This window comes from Tachyglossus aculeatus, unplaced genomic scaffold (assembly GCF_015852505.1).
Source record: "Tachyglossus aculeatus isolate mTacAcu1 unplaced genomic scaffold, mTacAcu1.pri scaffold_67_arrow_ctg2, whole genome shotgun sequence".
NCBI lineage: Eukaryota > Metazoa > Chordata > Mammalia > Monotremata > Tachyglossidae > Tachyglossus > Tachyglossus aculeatus.
The window spans coordinates 2,274,374-2,290,115 of NW_024045090.1; the positions used below are offsets into that span (position 1 = coordinate 2,274,374).

A 15,742-nucleotide genomic window follows, 5' to 3' on the forward strand; every position below is an offset into this window, starting at 1 on the left:
CTTTTATTGAGCACTTACCGTTTGCAGAGCACTGTACTAAGCACTTGAGAGGGTATAACACAAAGGAGTTGGTAGACGTGATACCCGCCCTCACGAAGCTTACGGTCTACAGGGGGAGACGTACATTAAAGTCAATCAGGGTGAGGGGAAATAGCAGTACACAAGACTATTTCTACGACTATCGTGGGGCTGGGGGAGTAACGGACTGCTTAAGGGGTACACAGCCAATTTCAGAGTAGATGCAGAGGGGAGACCGGACGAGAGAGATGGGTTTCAGCCACAGATTTTCCTCAAGGCGGCCTTTATGTCCCGCTCCTTAGGCTGTAGATGAGAGGGTTCAGAGCGGGGGGTACCACGGTGTAAAACACGGACACCAGCAGTTCCAGGGCCTGGGGGGAGTCTGACACGGACTTAACGTGGGCGAAAATTCCGGTCGAGAGGAAAAGGGTGACGACGGCGAGGTGGGGCAAGCAGGTGGAGAAGGCTTTGGCCCGACTCTCGGTGGACGGGAACTTCAGCATGGCCGAGAAGATGTGCACATAGGAGACGACGATGGAGACAAAGGAGACGAAACCAAAGCCGATATCCGTGACCACGGTGACGTCAACGACAACGTGCGTTTCCGTACAGGAGATCTTCAGTAAGGAGGGCGCATCGCAGAAGAACTGCTGGAACACGCTGGACTCGCAGAAGCTTAAGGTGAACGTCCCGGCCGAGTACATCGTCCCAAAGAGCCCCCCGCTGAGCCAGGAGGCGGCCGCCATCTTCCCACAGGCCCCTCGGTCCATGATGAGGCTGTAGCACAGGGGGAGGCAGATGGCCGAGTAGCGGTCGTAGGACATCACCGTGAGGAAGGACATCTCCAAAGCGACAAACAGATTCACTAAAAAGACCTGGGTAGCACAGTTTCTGAAATAGATGGATCTGTTGTTGACCAGGCCATCGAGGATGGATTTGGGGACGGTGACGGAGATGTAGCAGAAGTTGATGATGGACAGGTTCCTGAGGAAGAAGTACATGGGCGTGTGGAGGCGCCGGTCAAGAAGGGTGATGGCTACGATGAGGAGGTTCCCCGTCAGGGCCGCCAGGTTGACCAGGAGGAACAGCGCGGCCTGGGCCAGCTGCAGCTCCCGGACCTCTGAGAATCCCAGGAGCAGGAATTCCGTCACAACTGTGTGATTGACCATGTGGTCTGAGGACTGCCTAAGGGTACCAAGAAAGCAATTGAGTATTCACTCTTCCCCTGTTCCTCCCCCTCCTCCTTCCCTCACCCCCAACGATCTGGCCTTCTACTTCATCAGTAAAATTAACTCCATCAGGTCTGAGCTCCCCAAAGTCACTCCTCCCCCTTCTCCAACCCCCCGGCTCTCAACCCTCTCCGCTACACTCCCATCCTGCCCAGCGGTATCCTCAGATGAGATCTCCTCCCTCCTCTCAAGTGCTACTCCGGCCACCTGTGCTCCTGACCCCATTCCCTCTCATCTTATTAAATCTCTCACCCCGTCCCTCCTCCCCTCCTTAACTTCCATCTTCAACCGCTCACTCTCCACTGGTTCCTTCCCCTCTGCCTTCAAACATGTCCACGTCTCCCCCATCCTGAAAAATGGTCTCTTGTCCCCGCCTCCCCTTCTAGTTATCGCTCTATCTCCCTCCTACCATTCCTTTCCAAACTCCTCGAACGAGTCGTCTACACCCGCTCCCTCCAATTCGTCAATGCCAAGTCTCTCTTCGACCCCCTCCAATCTGGCTTCTGTCCCCCACATTCCACCGAAACCGCCCTCTCAGAGGTCACTAATGACCTCCTGCTTGCCAAAACCAACGGCTCCAACTCTATCCTAATCCTCCTCGACCTCTCAGCTGCCTTCGACACTGTAGCCCACCCCCTTCTCCTCAACACGCTATCCGACCTTAGCTTCACAGACTCCGTCCTCTCCCGGTTCTCCTCATCTCTCCGGCCGTTCATTCTCAGTCTCCTTCGCGGGCTCCTCCTCCCCCTCCCATCCCCTTACTGTAGTGGTTCCTCAAAGGTCAGTTCTCCGTCCCCTTCTGTTCTCTGTCTACACTCACTCCCTCGGTCACCTCATTCACTCCGACGGCTTCAACTATCATCTCTACGCTGATGACACCCAAATCTCCATCTCTGCCCCTGCTCTCTCTCCCTCCGTTCAGGCTCGTGTCTCCTCCTGCTTTCAAGACATCTCCATCTGGATGTCCGCCCGCCATCTAAAACTCAATTATGTCCAAGACTGAACTCCTTATCTTCCCTCCCAAACACTGCCCTCTCCCCGACTTTCTCATCACTGTGGACGGCACTACCATCCTTCCCGTCTCACGAGCCCGCAAACCCGGTGTCATCCTCGACTCCGCTCTCTCGTTCACCCCTTACATCCGATCGGTCACCAAAAACTGCCTCTCTCACCTCCCCAACATCGCCAAGATCCGCCCTTTCCTCTCCGTCCAAACCGCTGCCCTGCTGGTTCAATCTCTCATCCTATCCCGACTGGATGACTGCATCGGCCTCCTCTCCGATCTCCCATCCTCCTGTCTCTCCCCACTTCAGTCTATATTTCACGCCGCTGCCCGGATCATCTCTGTGCAGAAAAGCTCTGGGCATGTTATTCCCTCCTCAAAAATCTCCAGTGGCTACCAATCAACATAGGCATCAGGCAAAAACTCCTCACTCTTAGATCAAGGCTGTCCATCACCTCACCCCCTCTCACCTACCGCCCTTCTCTCCTTCTCCAGCCCAGCCCACACCCTCCGCTCCTCTGCCGTTCACCTCCTCACTGTGCCTCGTTCTCTCCCGTCCCACCGTCGACTCCCGGCCCACGTCTTTCCCCGGCTCGGAATGCCCTCCCTCCGCACATCTGCCAAACTAGCTTTCTTCCTCCCTTCAAAGATCTATTGAGAGCTCACCTCCTCCAGGAGGCCTTCCCAGACTGAGCCCACTTTTTCCTCTCCTCCTCCCCATCCCCCCGCTCTAACTACGTCCCCTCCCCACAGCACCTGTATATACGTCTGTACAGATTTATCACTCTAACTTGTACATATTTACTATTCTATTTATTTTATTTTGTTAATATGTTTTATTTTGTTGTCTGTCCCCCCCGTCTAGACTGTGAGCCCGCTGTTGGGTAGGGACCGTCTCTATATGTTGCCAACTTGTACTTCCCAAGCGCTTAGTCCGGTGCTCTGCACACAGTAAGCGCTCAATAAATACGATTGATTGATTGAATGAATGAATCACTCTGAGAAAAATATAGGAGAAGTGAAATTGTTAGGTTGCTTCGGACCTCTCGGGTTCCTCTTTCTTCTGCCTCTGGCCTGGAATGAAGACAAGCACTCAAACCGATTTATTCTCCCGGGGACGTTTCCTGTTCTTAAATGTTTTTGAGGATTGAAATACTGCAACTCCTCTTATTTATCTAGCCACACTAGCTTATCTGCCCTGGAAGCTCTCTCGCTTCATGTCTGGCAGATGCCCACTCTCCTCTCTCCAATAAACACGAAGCGGCAGGGTGACTAAAAGACAGGCAGATGCAGAGAAACAGAGGCAGGGAGACCGAAGCACAGAGACCAAACAAAATTCAAGGAGGTATCTAGCTCAGGAGACAGAGTTTTAATTCTAGCTCTGCTACCAGCTTGCAGTGTGACCTGCTGTGAGACCTTGGGCCACTCACATAACTCCTCTGGCCCCAGTTCCTTCATTCGCAAATAGCGGTAAATTCCCTCCTACATAAACTGCGAGCCCCATGTGGGAAAGGGTCTACGTACAATCTGATTATTCGAGAAGCAGCGTGGCTTGGGAGTCAGAGGTCGCTGATTCTAATCCCGCCTCTGCCACTTGTCTGCTGTGTGACCTTGAGCTAGCCACTTCTCTGTGCCTCAGTTTCCTCATCTATAAAATGGGGATTAAGACTGCGAGCCCCAAGTGGGACAACCTGATTACCCTGTAATAATAATGATAATAATTATAATATTGATGGCATTTGTTTAGCACTTACTAGGAGAAGCAGCGTGGCTCAGTGGAAAGAGCACGGGTTTTGGAGTCAGAGGTCATGGGTTCTAATCTCGGCTCCAGCGCCTGTCAGCCGTGTGACCTTGGGCAAGTCACTTAGCGTCTCTGGGCCTCAGTTACTTCATCTGTAAAATGGGGATGAAGACCGACAACCTGATCACCTTGTATTCTCCCCAGCGCTTAGAACAGTGCTTCGCACAGAGTAAGCGCTTAACAAGTGCCACCGTTATCATTATGACTGTTACTACTACTGCTGTTGCTACTTCGACTGATGACCTGCAGAGAGAGAGAAACAGAAGGCCCAAGACAAGAAACTCAAAGAAATATAAATCGAAAGCTCTAGAAACCCAGAAAAATTGAGAAGGGTAGAGGCATTAAGACAGAGCAATGGAGGAGAAGAGTGAAGGTTGAGACAGAACCAAAGGCAGAAACAACAAGATCATCAGAAAGGCGATGATGCTCACTAACTACATCAGTTAGTTGGACGGTGAACAACAGTGATCCTGAAATGGTCTCAGAGTTCGACTTTGTGATAACTAATGCTTATCCAGCGCTTAGAACAGTGCTTTGCGCATAGTAAGCGCTTAACAAATACCAACATTATTATTATTATTATTATCTAAACTGCCCAATCTTGATAAATGGCAGTCCGGTCGCTAACACTGCCAGTTCCCCGGTGACTTTCAAGTTCCAAACCAAATTTTCCTTTACATAATAACCTTCAAAAAATGAGCATTTTCAATCAACACCTGTCCACATGTTCTGTTTTGTTGTCTGTCTCCCCCTTCTAGACTGTGAGCCCGCTGTTGGGTAGGGACCGTCTCGCTATGTTGCCGATTTGGACTTCCCAAGCGCATAGTACAGTGAGCGCTCACTAAATACGATTAAATGAATGAATGACATCAGACCTCTCGGATTCCTCTTCCTCTGCCTCTGACCTGGAATGAAGACAAGCACTCAAGCCGATTTATTGTCCGGGGAACGTTCCCTGTTCTTAAATGTTTTTGAGGATTGAGATACTGCAACTCCTCTTATTTATCTAGTCACACTAGCCTATCTGCCCTGGAAGCCCTCTCGATTAATGTCTGGAAGACCCCCACTCTCCTCTCCCCAATAAACACGAAGTGGCAGGGTGACTAAAAAACAGGCAGATGCAGAGAAACAGAGGCAGGGAGACCGAAGCACAGAGACCAAACAAAATTCAAGGAGATATCTAGCCCAGGAGACGGAATTTTAATTATAGCTCCATCAGCTTGCAGTGTGACCTGCAGTGAGACCTTGGGCCAGTCACATAACTCCTCTGGCCTCAGTTCCTTCATTTGCAAGTAGTGATGAATGACTTTTTCTCCATGGTACGTAAACCGCGAACCCCACGTGGGAGAGGGTCTATTAGAGAAGCAACGTGGTTTAATGGAAAGAGCCCGGGGTTGGGAGTCAGAGGTCGTGGGTTCTAATCCCGCCTCCGCCATTTGTCTGCTGTGTGAACTTGGGCAAGTCATTTCGCTTCTCTGTGCCTCAGTTACCTCATCTGTAAAGTGGGGACTAAGACTGTGAGCCCCACATGGGACAACCTGATTACCTTGTATCTCCCCCAGTGCTTAGAACAGTGCTTGACATATAGTAAGCGCTTAACAAATACCATTATTATTTTTATCTTGTATCTCCCCCAGCGCTTAGAACAGTACTAGGCACGTACTAAGTGTTTCACAAGTATCAATAAAAAAAATACCGGTCTCCATTTTACTTAGAGTGTGAGCTCCATGTGGGACACGGGCTATTTCCAATCTTCTATCAACTCCAGCACTTAGAACAATTCCAGCGTTCAGTAAAGTGCCTGGCACATAGTAAGCACATAACCAATGCCATAATTATTATTATTGCTATTATTATTACAAAGCACTCACTAAGTGCTTAACAGTACCTATAAAAATACCTGTTGTCCCTCCAATTTAGACTGGGAGCCCCCCCAGTGCTTAGAACAGTGCTTGACATATAGTAAGCGCTTAACAAATACCATTATTATTGTTATCTTGTATCTCCCCCAGCGCTTAGAACAGTACTAGGCACGTACTAAGTGCTTCACAAGTATCAGTAAAAAAAATATCGGGTCTCCATTTTACTTGGAGTGTGAGCTCCGTGTGGGACACGGACTATTTCCAATCTTCTATCAACTCCAGCACTTAGAACAATTCTAGCGTTCAGTAAAGTGCCTGGCATATAGTAAGCGCATAACTAATGTCATAATTATTATTATTGTTATTATTATTACAAAGCACTCACTAAGTGCTTAACAGTACCTATAAAATACCTCCTCTCCCTCCAATTTAGACTGGGAGCCCCTTGTGGGACGTGGAGTCTGTCCTATCGTGTATCTAGCCCGGATTCTAGCCCTGTGCTTGGAATATAGTAAGCACTTACCAAGCTAGAGGATGACAAGGAGCAGGCACGAACTCACACGAACAATGAAGCAGCTGAAGGTCACTGAAATGGATTTCCTGCCGCACGTTGGCACTTACCAATGGATGGAAACAGGCGATTTCTCGTCACATTTCTCCCAGACTTAAAAAAGCTTCCATTTTGTGTTGTTCAGCCCCTCCATCTCTGACGTTGTGGTCAGGGATCTTGTTTCCCAACTCTCTTATATTGCTCCATATAGTACAGAGCTCTGCCTACGGGAAGCGTTCAGTAAATACGACTGATGGATTAATTAAAGTCCATCTCCCCCTCTAGACTGTATGCTCACTGTGGCCAGGGAACGTATCTCCCAACTCCGTTATATGGTACTCTCCCGAACATTTAGTTCAATGCCCTGCACACAGTAAGCACTCAGTAAATCCCACTGACTGATTGCCGGTTGCACCCGGGAGGAGACATCACTCTCTTTTTGAGGAGTTCCCGAAAGATGGTGTCTTTCACATTCTGCGCTCCTCTCAAGCGGCAATTTATAATCCTTCCCACTTGGCCTCTCTTTTCCCTCGGGAGAAAGCAGGATTCCTCTTTTGTTTTGAGGGGCTTCGTGACTGAAAGCCCCCAGAATCTACTGTGATTGAAAGAATGAATGAATGAAACATCCTGGCTTTTCCACGAGGATAATCAAGCTATTCTCCACCCCCCAGCGCTTCATATTTGTAAATTATGACGTATATCGTAAATTATTTATTTAGATTAATGCCTGTCTTCCTCTCTCGACTTTTTGGTTCTTGTGGGTAGGGAAGGTATCTACCAATTTTGTTATACTGCAGTGAAAACGAGAATAATAATAATGGCATTGGTTAAGCACTTACTATGTGCCAAGTACTGTACTAAGCGCTGGAGTGGATACAGGCAAATTGGGTTGGACGCAGTCCCTGCCCCGCGTGGGACTCACAGTCTTCATCCCCGTTTTACAGAGGAAGGAACCGAGGCACAGAGAAGTGAAGTGACTTGCCCAAGCTTACACAGCAGACAGGTGGCAGAGCCAGGATTAGAACCCATGACCCCAGGCCCAGGCTCTATCCACTATGCTTAGAGAAGCAGCATGGTTCAGTGGAAAGAGCCCGGGCTTTGGAGTCAGAGGTCATGGGTTCAAATCGCAACTCCGCCAATTGTCAGCTGTGTGACTTTGGGCAAGTCACTTAACTTCTCTGTGCCTCAGTTGCCTCATCTGTAAAGTGGGGATTACGACTGTGAGCCCCCCATGGGACACCCTGATCTCTTTGTAACCTCCCCAGCGCTTAGAACAGTGCTTTGCACATAGTAAGCACTTAATAAATGCCAACATTATTATTATTATTATCATTATTATGCCATGCTGCTTCTCTGGCATTCCGTACTCTCTCAAGGGCTCAGTACAGTGCTCTGCACACAGTAAGCGCTCAATAAACAATACCGATGGTGGCGAGTGGTGATTGAAGGCCTTAAGTGGAGGAGGGTGGGATTATTTCTTTTTCCCAGTACCGTCTCCTCGTAGATTCTAAGATGTATTCTCAGAGGCTACTTTTCTGTCATCTGGAATCATTTTTGTGATCAAGGGTCTCTTTTTGATTCCCTCCTTATGATCTAGAATCCTCCCTTAACCGACTCTTTCCTCTGTCTGTGTTTCCATCCTCTTGTTCACTGAAGAGAACAGTAATAATAATAACTGTGGCATTTGTTAAGCGCTCACTCTGTGCCAAGCACTCTATAAGATTAAAACTAATCAAGTCAGACAACAGCCTCGGCCTCTCGTGGGGCTCGCAGTCTTCACCCCATTTTCCAGGTGGGGAAACTGAACCGCAGAGAAGTGACTCGGCCAAGGTCGCAGAGCAGACAAGTGGTGGAGAGGGGATTAGAACCCAGGAACTCTGACTCTCAGGCCTGGGGTCTTTCCGCTGGCTATTCTGCTTCTCCGTTTGGTGAGCACTACCAGAGCACTGTTCCAAACCCTTGGATAAAACACTAGGCTATTTCAAGGGGCTTGCAATCTTACGGGGGAGGCAGACACTCAAGGGAATTACAGACGGGAAGCAACAGAGTGTAAGGGTTTGGACATAATCCCTATGGGACTGGGGTCGGATAATAATAATGATAATAATGATGGCATTTATTAAGCCCTTACTATGTGCAAAGCACTGTTCTAAGCGCTGGGATAGATACAAGGTAATCACGGTGTCCCACGTGGGGTTCACAGACTTAATCCCCATTTTCCAGATGAGGGAACTGAGGTCCACAGAAGTGAAGTGACTTGCCCCAAGTCACACAGCTGACCAGTGGTGGAGCCGGGATTCAAACCCATAACCTCTGCCTCCAAAGCCCGGGCTCTTTCCACTGAGCCATGCTGCAAGCACTCCATCTCAATATTCCCAAGCACTGGGAATCAATTCTGGGAGAGCAGCTGGATCCTAGAGAGAAGAAGGCTGGTCACTTAAGGTTAAAATATTGCGCAGAAAGTGGTCCGGGACCATATTAGCCAATCGATCAAGCAGTGGTATCTATTGAGCGCTTACCGTGTGCAGAACGCTCTACTAAGCGCTTGGGACAGTACAATAGAGCAGAGTCGGTAGACACGTTCCCTGTCCACAGGGAGCTTACGGACTAGGGAAAGAGACACAGATGAATATAAATAAATGAATTGTGGATATGGACATCAGTGCTGTGGGGCTGAGGGAGGGGTGATTAAAGGGAGCAAATCCAAATGCGAGGGGGACACGGAAGGGAATGGGAGAGGAGCGATTGGTCAGGGAAGGTCTCTTGGAAGAGAGCTGCCTTCAATAAGGCTGTGAAGGTGGGGAGAGTGATCTGTAGTGGACAAGAGATGGATCAGCTGAAAACGGAATGTCTTCTGATTCTGGATAAATAGCAGTTTAGTCAGGGTAGGGTTTGGAATCTGGTAAGTCAAGGGAAGGGAGATAGGGATAGCGAGGAGTGGTCAAGACTGTAAGTTTCTTGTGGGAGGGGAACGTCTCTGCCAATTCTGTTGTGTTGGCCTCTTCCAAATGCTTAGTAATAATAATAATAATGATGATGGTATTTGCTAAGCGCTTTCTATGTGCAAAGCACTGTTCTAAGAGCTGGGGAGGTTACAAGGTGATCAGGTTGTCCCTCAGGGGGCTCAGAGGTTTAATCCCCATTTTACAGATGAGGGAACTGAGGCCCAGAGAAGTGAAGTGACTTGCCCAAAGTCACACAGTTGATAGTCGGCAGAGCCAGGATTTGAACTCCTGACCTCTGACTCCAAAGCCCGGGCTCTCTACACTGAGCCACGCTGGGCACCGCATGGAGTAAGCGCTCAGTAAGTACCGCCAATTGACTGATCACCAGGGAAAGGGAAACGACAACACTTAGTTGGCGGGATTCGGAAACATTCTGGGAGCAAACGTCAGGTCAAAAAGAGGGGATCTTTATTCTGGAGGAACGTAAGCCCCCTCAGGACCCTCCCCAGGGAGGCTTTCGTGTCCCGTTTCCTCAGGCTGTAGATGAGGGGGTTCAGTGCGGGGGGCACCGTGGTGTAGAAAACGGACACCAGCAGGTCTAGGGTCGAGGGGGAGTCAGACGTGGGCTTGAGGTAGGCCATGGCGCCGGTCGAGAGGAAGGTGGTGACGACGACGAGGTGGGGCAGACAGGTGGAGAAGGCTTTGGCCCGGCCCTAGCAGGCCGGCATCCTCAGCACGGCCCGGAAGATGCGCATGTACGAGACGACGATGAGGACGAAGGAGATGAAAGCCAAGCCGAATGCCGTGGCTATGCTGACGTCGATGACGACATGCGTTTCGGAACAGGAGATCTTCAGTAGGGAAGGGATGTCGCAGAAGAACTGCTGGACCAGGTTAGAACCACAGAAGCTCGGTTTTAACGTCCCGGCTGTGTACACCACCCCGAACAGGCCCCCGCTGAGCCAGGAGGCGGCCGCCATCTTCCCGCAGGCCCCTGGGTCCAGGATGACCCCGTAGCGCAGGGGGAGGCAGATGGCCGCGTAGCGGTCGTAGGACATTGCCGTGAGGAGGGACAGTTCCGAGAAAGCAAACGAAATCACTAAAACCACCTGAACCATGCAGCCCCATAGAGAGATGGCTCTGCCATTGATCAGGGAGTTGTGACTGGATTTGGGGACGGTGACGGAGATGAGGCAGAGGTCGAGGACGGACAGGTTCCTGAGGAAGAAGTACAAGGGGGTGCGGAGGCGCCGGTCGAGCGCGGTGACGGCGACGATGAGGAGGTTCCCCGTCAGGGCCGCCAGGTAGACCAGGAGGAACAGTGCGGCCTGGACCAGCTGCAGCTCCCGGACCTCCGAGAATCTCAGCAGGAGGAATTCCCTCACCTTGGTTGTGTTTCCCATCTCCACGGATTATCTGTGGATTTCCCATGGAGGCACAGAGAGGGAGCACGTTTACAGGAAGGAATCGGAAAAATCCCCATTTTGATTTTCAACTATCAGCGTCCCTCCGTTTTGGTTTCTGAAAGTCTGCATTTTCACTTTCACAGAGACCCAGGATGGGAAGGCAATGGCTTTGGAGCAATGGAAAAGGGGCTGGGGTCCTAATATTCCACCCACCCCTTTCTCTCGCTCACATACACACACACTTTACAAAGATATTTTAATATTTTCTACCAACTCTGTTCCACTATACTCTGCCAACCCTGTTCTATTTCACTCTCCCAAGCACTTAACAATAATAACAATAATGATGATGGCATTTAGTAAGCGCTTACTTTGTGCAAAGCACTGTTCTAAGTGCTGGGGAGGATACCAGATGATCAGCTTGTCCCACATGAGGCTCACAGTCTTCATCCCCATTTTCCAGATGAGGGAACTGAGGCCCAGAGAAGTGAAGTGACTTGCCCTAAGTCACACAGCTGACAATTGGCGGATCCGGGATTTGAACCCATGACCTCTGACTCCTAAGCCCGGGCTCTTTCCACTGAGCTACGCTGCTTGGATCAATGGTATTTAGTGAGCACGTACTGTGCAGTGCACTGTACTAAGCACTCGGGACACTATAACCCTGTTGGTAGGAAATTTCCCTGCCCACATCGAGTTGTTAATAATAATAATAATAATAATAATAATAATAATAATGGCATTTATTAAGCACTCACTATGTGCCAAGCACTGTTCTAAGCGCTGGGGAGGATACCAGGTGATCAGCTTGTCCCACATGGGGCTCACAGTCTTCATCCCCATTTTCCAGATGAGGGAACTGAGGCCCAGAGAAGTGAAGTGACTTGCCCAAAGTCACACAGCTGACAATTGGCGAAGCCGAGATTTGAACCGACGACCTCTGACTCCAAAGCCCGGGCTCTTTCCACTGAGCCACGCTGCTTCACTTGGTTCAGTGCTCTGCGTACAGTAAGTGCGCAATAAATACTGTCGATGAATCGATCATTTCTGCAAACACCTTTTGGGTGTGTGTCATAACGGCACCCTGATATTAGCATTCAATCGTACTTACTGAACGCTCACTGTGTGCAGATTGCTGTACTAAGCGCTTGGAAAGTACAATTCAGCAACAGAGAGAGACAATCCCTGCCAACACTGGGCTCACAGTCTAGAAATTACCCACGTTGCCTAATGTTTCTTCAACATTAATGGTGTTTCCTGAGCGCTTTCTGCGTGCAGGGCACTGTACTGAGTGCTTGGGAGAGTACAACAGAACAGAGTTAGTGGAAACGTTCCCTGCCCACAGCGAATTTACAGTCTAGCAGAGGGGATGGACACTAATAGAAATATATCAATCAATCAATCAATCGCATTTGTTGAGTGCTTACTGCGTGCAAAGCACTGTACTAGGCGCTTGGGAAGTACAAGCTGGCAACATATAGAGATGGTCCCTACCCAACAGTGGGCTCACAATCTAGAAGGGCTCACAGTCTAGAAGTTAAGCGCTTACTATGTACCAACCACTGTTCTAAGCGCTGGGGGGGATACAAGGCGATCAGGTTGTCCCAGATGGGGCTCACAGTCTTAATCCCCATTTTACAGATGAGGTCACTGAGGCTCAGAGAAGTGAAGTGACTTGCCCAAGGTCACAAAAAAGACATGGTGGAGCTGGGATTAGAACCCACCACCTCCGATTCCCAAACCCGGGCTCTTTCCACGGCGCCACGCTGCTTCTCTGATAGATTCTGTTATTGTTAGCCTCAGAGGCAATCCAGTAGGCGTTCGATCGATCGATGGTATTTACTGAGCACTTACTGGGTGCGGAGCACTGTACTAAGCCTTGGTGGGAGTACAGGAGAACAGAATTGGAAGAAACATTCCCGGCATTCCCGGCCCTCAGAGAGCTTCGTGGCTAGTCTAGTCTCGGCACCGTGGTCCTTTGTCCTTCTCTTGGGATCCTGGCAGCTTAGTTCTGACTGGTTTCAACTAGACGTTTGGAGTCCGTGCCTCCTAAAACTCCCAACTCTCTCCTTCGGGAGGTCAGTGTCTTTTCCACAGCGGCGGATTTTCCACCCACATCCCACGCCCGGCCTCTCATCTCACACCCATCCTTGCGGTTCCATCTTCTCTGCATTCCTGGCTTTTTATCTGGCGCCTCTTTACAACCCGACCTCGCATTCTATGTCTTCGAACCTGGTCGGAGATTGGGAAGCAACGTGGACTACTGGAAAGCCTGGGAGTCAGGGATCTGGGTTCTAATCCCACTCCAAAACCTACCCTTTTGTGGGAGGTATTTATTAAGCAGTTACTAGGTGCCAGTCACTACACTAAGCGCTGGGGTAGATACAAGCTAATTAGGTTGGCCACAGTCCCTGTTCCACAAGAGGGTCACGGTCCTAATCCCCATTTTACAGATGAGATAACTGAGGCACAGAGGAGTGAAGTGTATGGAGCTTGAATTAGGACCCACATGCTCTGAGGCCCGTGATCTTTCCGCTAGGGCACGTTGTTTCTCACACACGAACATATCCTTCTGTTATCTGTCATTCATTTTAATGTCTCCTTTTCACACTAGATTCTAAGCTTCTCAATAATAATAATAATGATGATGATGGCATTTATTGAGCGCTTACTATGTGCCAATCACAGTTCTAAGCGCTGGGAAGGTTACAAGGCGATCAGGTTGTCCCACAGGGGGCTAACAGGCTTCACCCCCATTGTACAGATGAGGGAACTGAGGCCCAGAGAAGTGAAGTGACTTGCCCAAAGTCACACAGCTGACAATTGGCAGAGACGGGATTCGAACCCATGACCTCTGACTCCAGAGCCCGGGCTCTTTCCACTGAGCCATGCTGCCCTTCTTCAGGGCAGGCTTTGTGTCTATCCACTAGAGGAGCAGCGTGGCTAAAAGGAAAGAGCCCGGGGTTGTGGATTCTAATCCCGGCTCCGTCACTGCTGCCACGCAGCAGTCTGAATCAGGATGAAGCCAGCATCCCTCCTTTCACGGGCCGCATAAGAACATATTCTCATCCCTCCCTCCACGCCTAGGCCGTGAAGACCCAAACGGGGAATCTAATTTGGTGCTCATGGCATGAATTGTAGCAGTCCAGTTCTCTGTACCGTCTGTACTTCCCAAGCGCTTAGTACAGTGCTCTGCACACATTACGCGCTCAATAAATACGATTGAATGAATGAAAGAATGAATGAGAAACATTCCCTGTTCATAATCAATCAATAGTACTTATTGAGCTCTTACTGGGTGCAGAGCACTGTAGTAAGCTCTTTAGAGAGTACACTACAACAGAGTTGGCAGACCTGGTATATATGTTTGTACAGATTTATTAGTCTATTTATTTATTTTACTTGTACATATTTATTCTATTTATTTTATTTTGTTAATATGTTTTGTTTTGTTGTCTGTTCCCTCCCTTCTAGACTGTGAACCTTGGGTAGGGACCGTCTCTATATGTTGCCAACTTGTACTTCCCAAGCGCTTAGTACAGTGCTCTGCACACAGTAAGTGCTCAATAAATACGATTGAATGAATGAATGAATGAATGAATAGAGGAGAAGCGTGGCTAAATGGAAAGAGCCCGGGGTTGTGGGTTCTAGTCCCGGCTCCGTCACTGCTGCCACGCAGCAGTCTGAAGCAGGATGAAGCCAGCATCCCTCCTTTCACGGGCCGCATAAGAACATATTCTCATCACTCCCTTCGCACATAGGCTGTGAAGACCCAAACGCGGAATCTAATTTGGGGCTCGGCATGAATTGTAGCATTCCAGTTCTCTGTACCCAGTAAGAGCTCAGTAACTACGATGGATGGATTGAGCGATTGACTTTGGCTCACCGGGGCGGTCCAGGGTTGGAGATGCTGAGTTCCTCCTCCTCGTCTCTATATGCGGGTCTGTGGCCGGGACGGGAAAGAGCCCTACATTAAACCAGCGCTCCGGGCTCCTCAGAGACAGCAGCCCCCGTTCCGGCGGGACGCGGGGAGGGGGTTCCCCAGGAAGACCCGCCCCGGGATCGCCCCGAGAGACTCGTTATCTGGAAGACTTTGGAGTCCCAGAGGAGACGTTATCTCCGACGTTCAGCAGGGCTCAGACTGTCCCAGTAATTTTATGTCCCTCACTCACGAGAATGACCATGGTCACCAATTCTTTCAAGTGTCGCCGTTTAGTGCTTGCTGAGAGTAAAGCACTGTAGTAAGCGCTTGGGAGCGCACAATACAACAATAAACGGACATAGTCACCGCTCCCACTGAATGTATAACGTAGAGAAATTCCGATAACCAGCAAAACTCTGGCAAACTGCCTAGTTATGCGATCTTCCTCTGAGCTCTCACTCTCCGCACCTTCATAGCCTTATGTGGATCCTCTCCAAGAGGCCTTTCCTGACTGAGCCCTAATTTAATGATAATAACAATAATAATAACAATAATAATAATAATGGTATTTGTTAAGCGCTTATTGTGTGCAAAGCACCGTTCTAAGCGTTGGAGATTTCTTCTTCTCCGACTCCCTTCCGCGTCACCCTGGTACTTGGATTTGCCCCCTTTATTCACCCCACCCTCTGCCCCACAGCACTTATATCCAAATCCGCAATTAATTTATTTATATTAACATCCGTCTCGCCCCACTAGATCATAAACTCACTGTGGGCCTTGCTCCGCGCGGCCTTGCTGCTCCCGGAAGGATTCTCTTCTCAGAGCGCCGCCATAGACGCCTGGGACTCCGTCCCCTAGAGGCCCGTCCGCCTGCCCGCCATCACACCGCGCGGCCTTGCTGCTCCCGGAAGGATCCTCTCCTCAGAGCGCCGCCGTTGATGCCTGGGGACTCCGTTTCCGAGAGGCCCGCCCGCCCGCCACCACACCGGATGGCCTTGCTGCTCCC

At 49.8% G+C, this 15,742-nt stretch overlaps 1 pseudogene; it reads right to left on the bottom strand.

The window, feature by feature from the left end:
- Window positions 1-9,854: 9,854 nt before the first annotated feature.
- Window positions 9,855-14,998, bottom strand: LOC119923925 (annotated as a pseudogene).
- Between the last annotated feature and the right edge of the window lie 744 nt (window positions 14,999-15,742).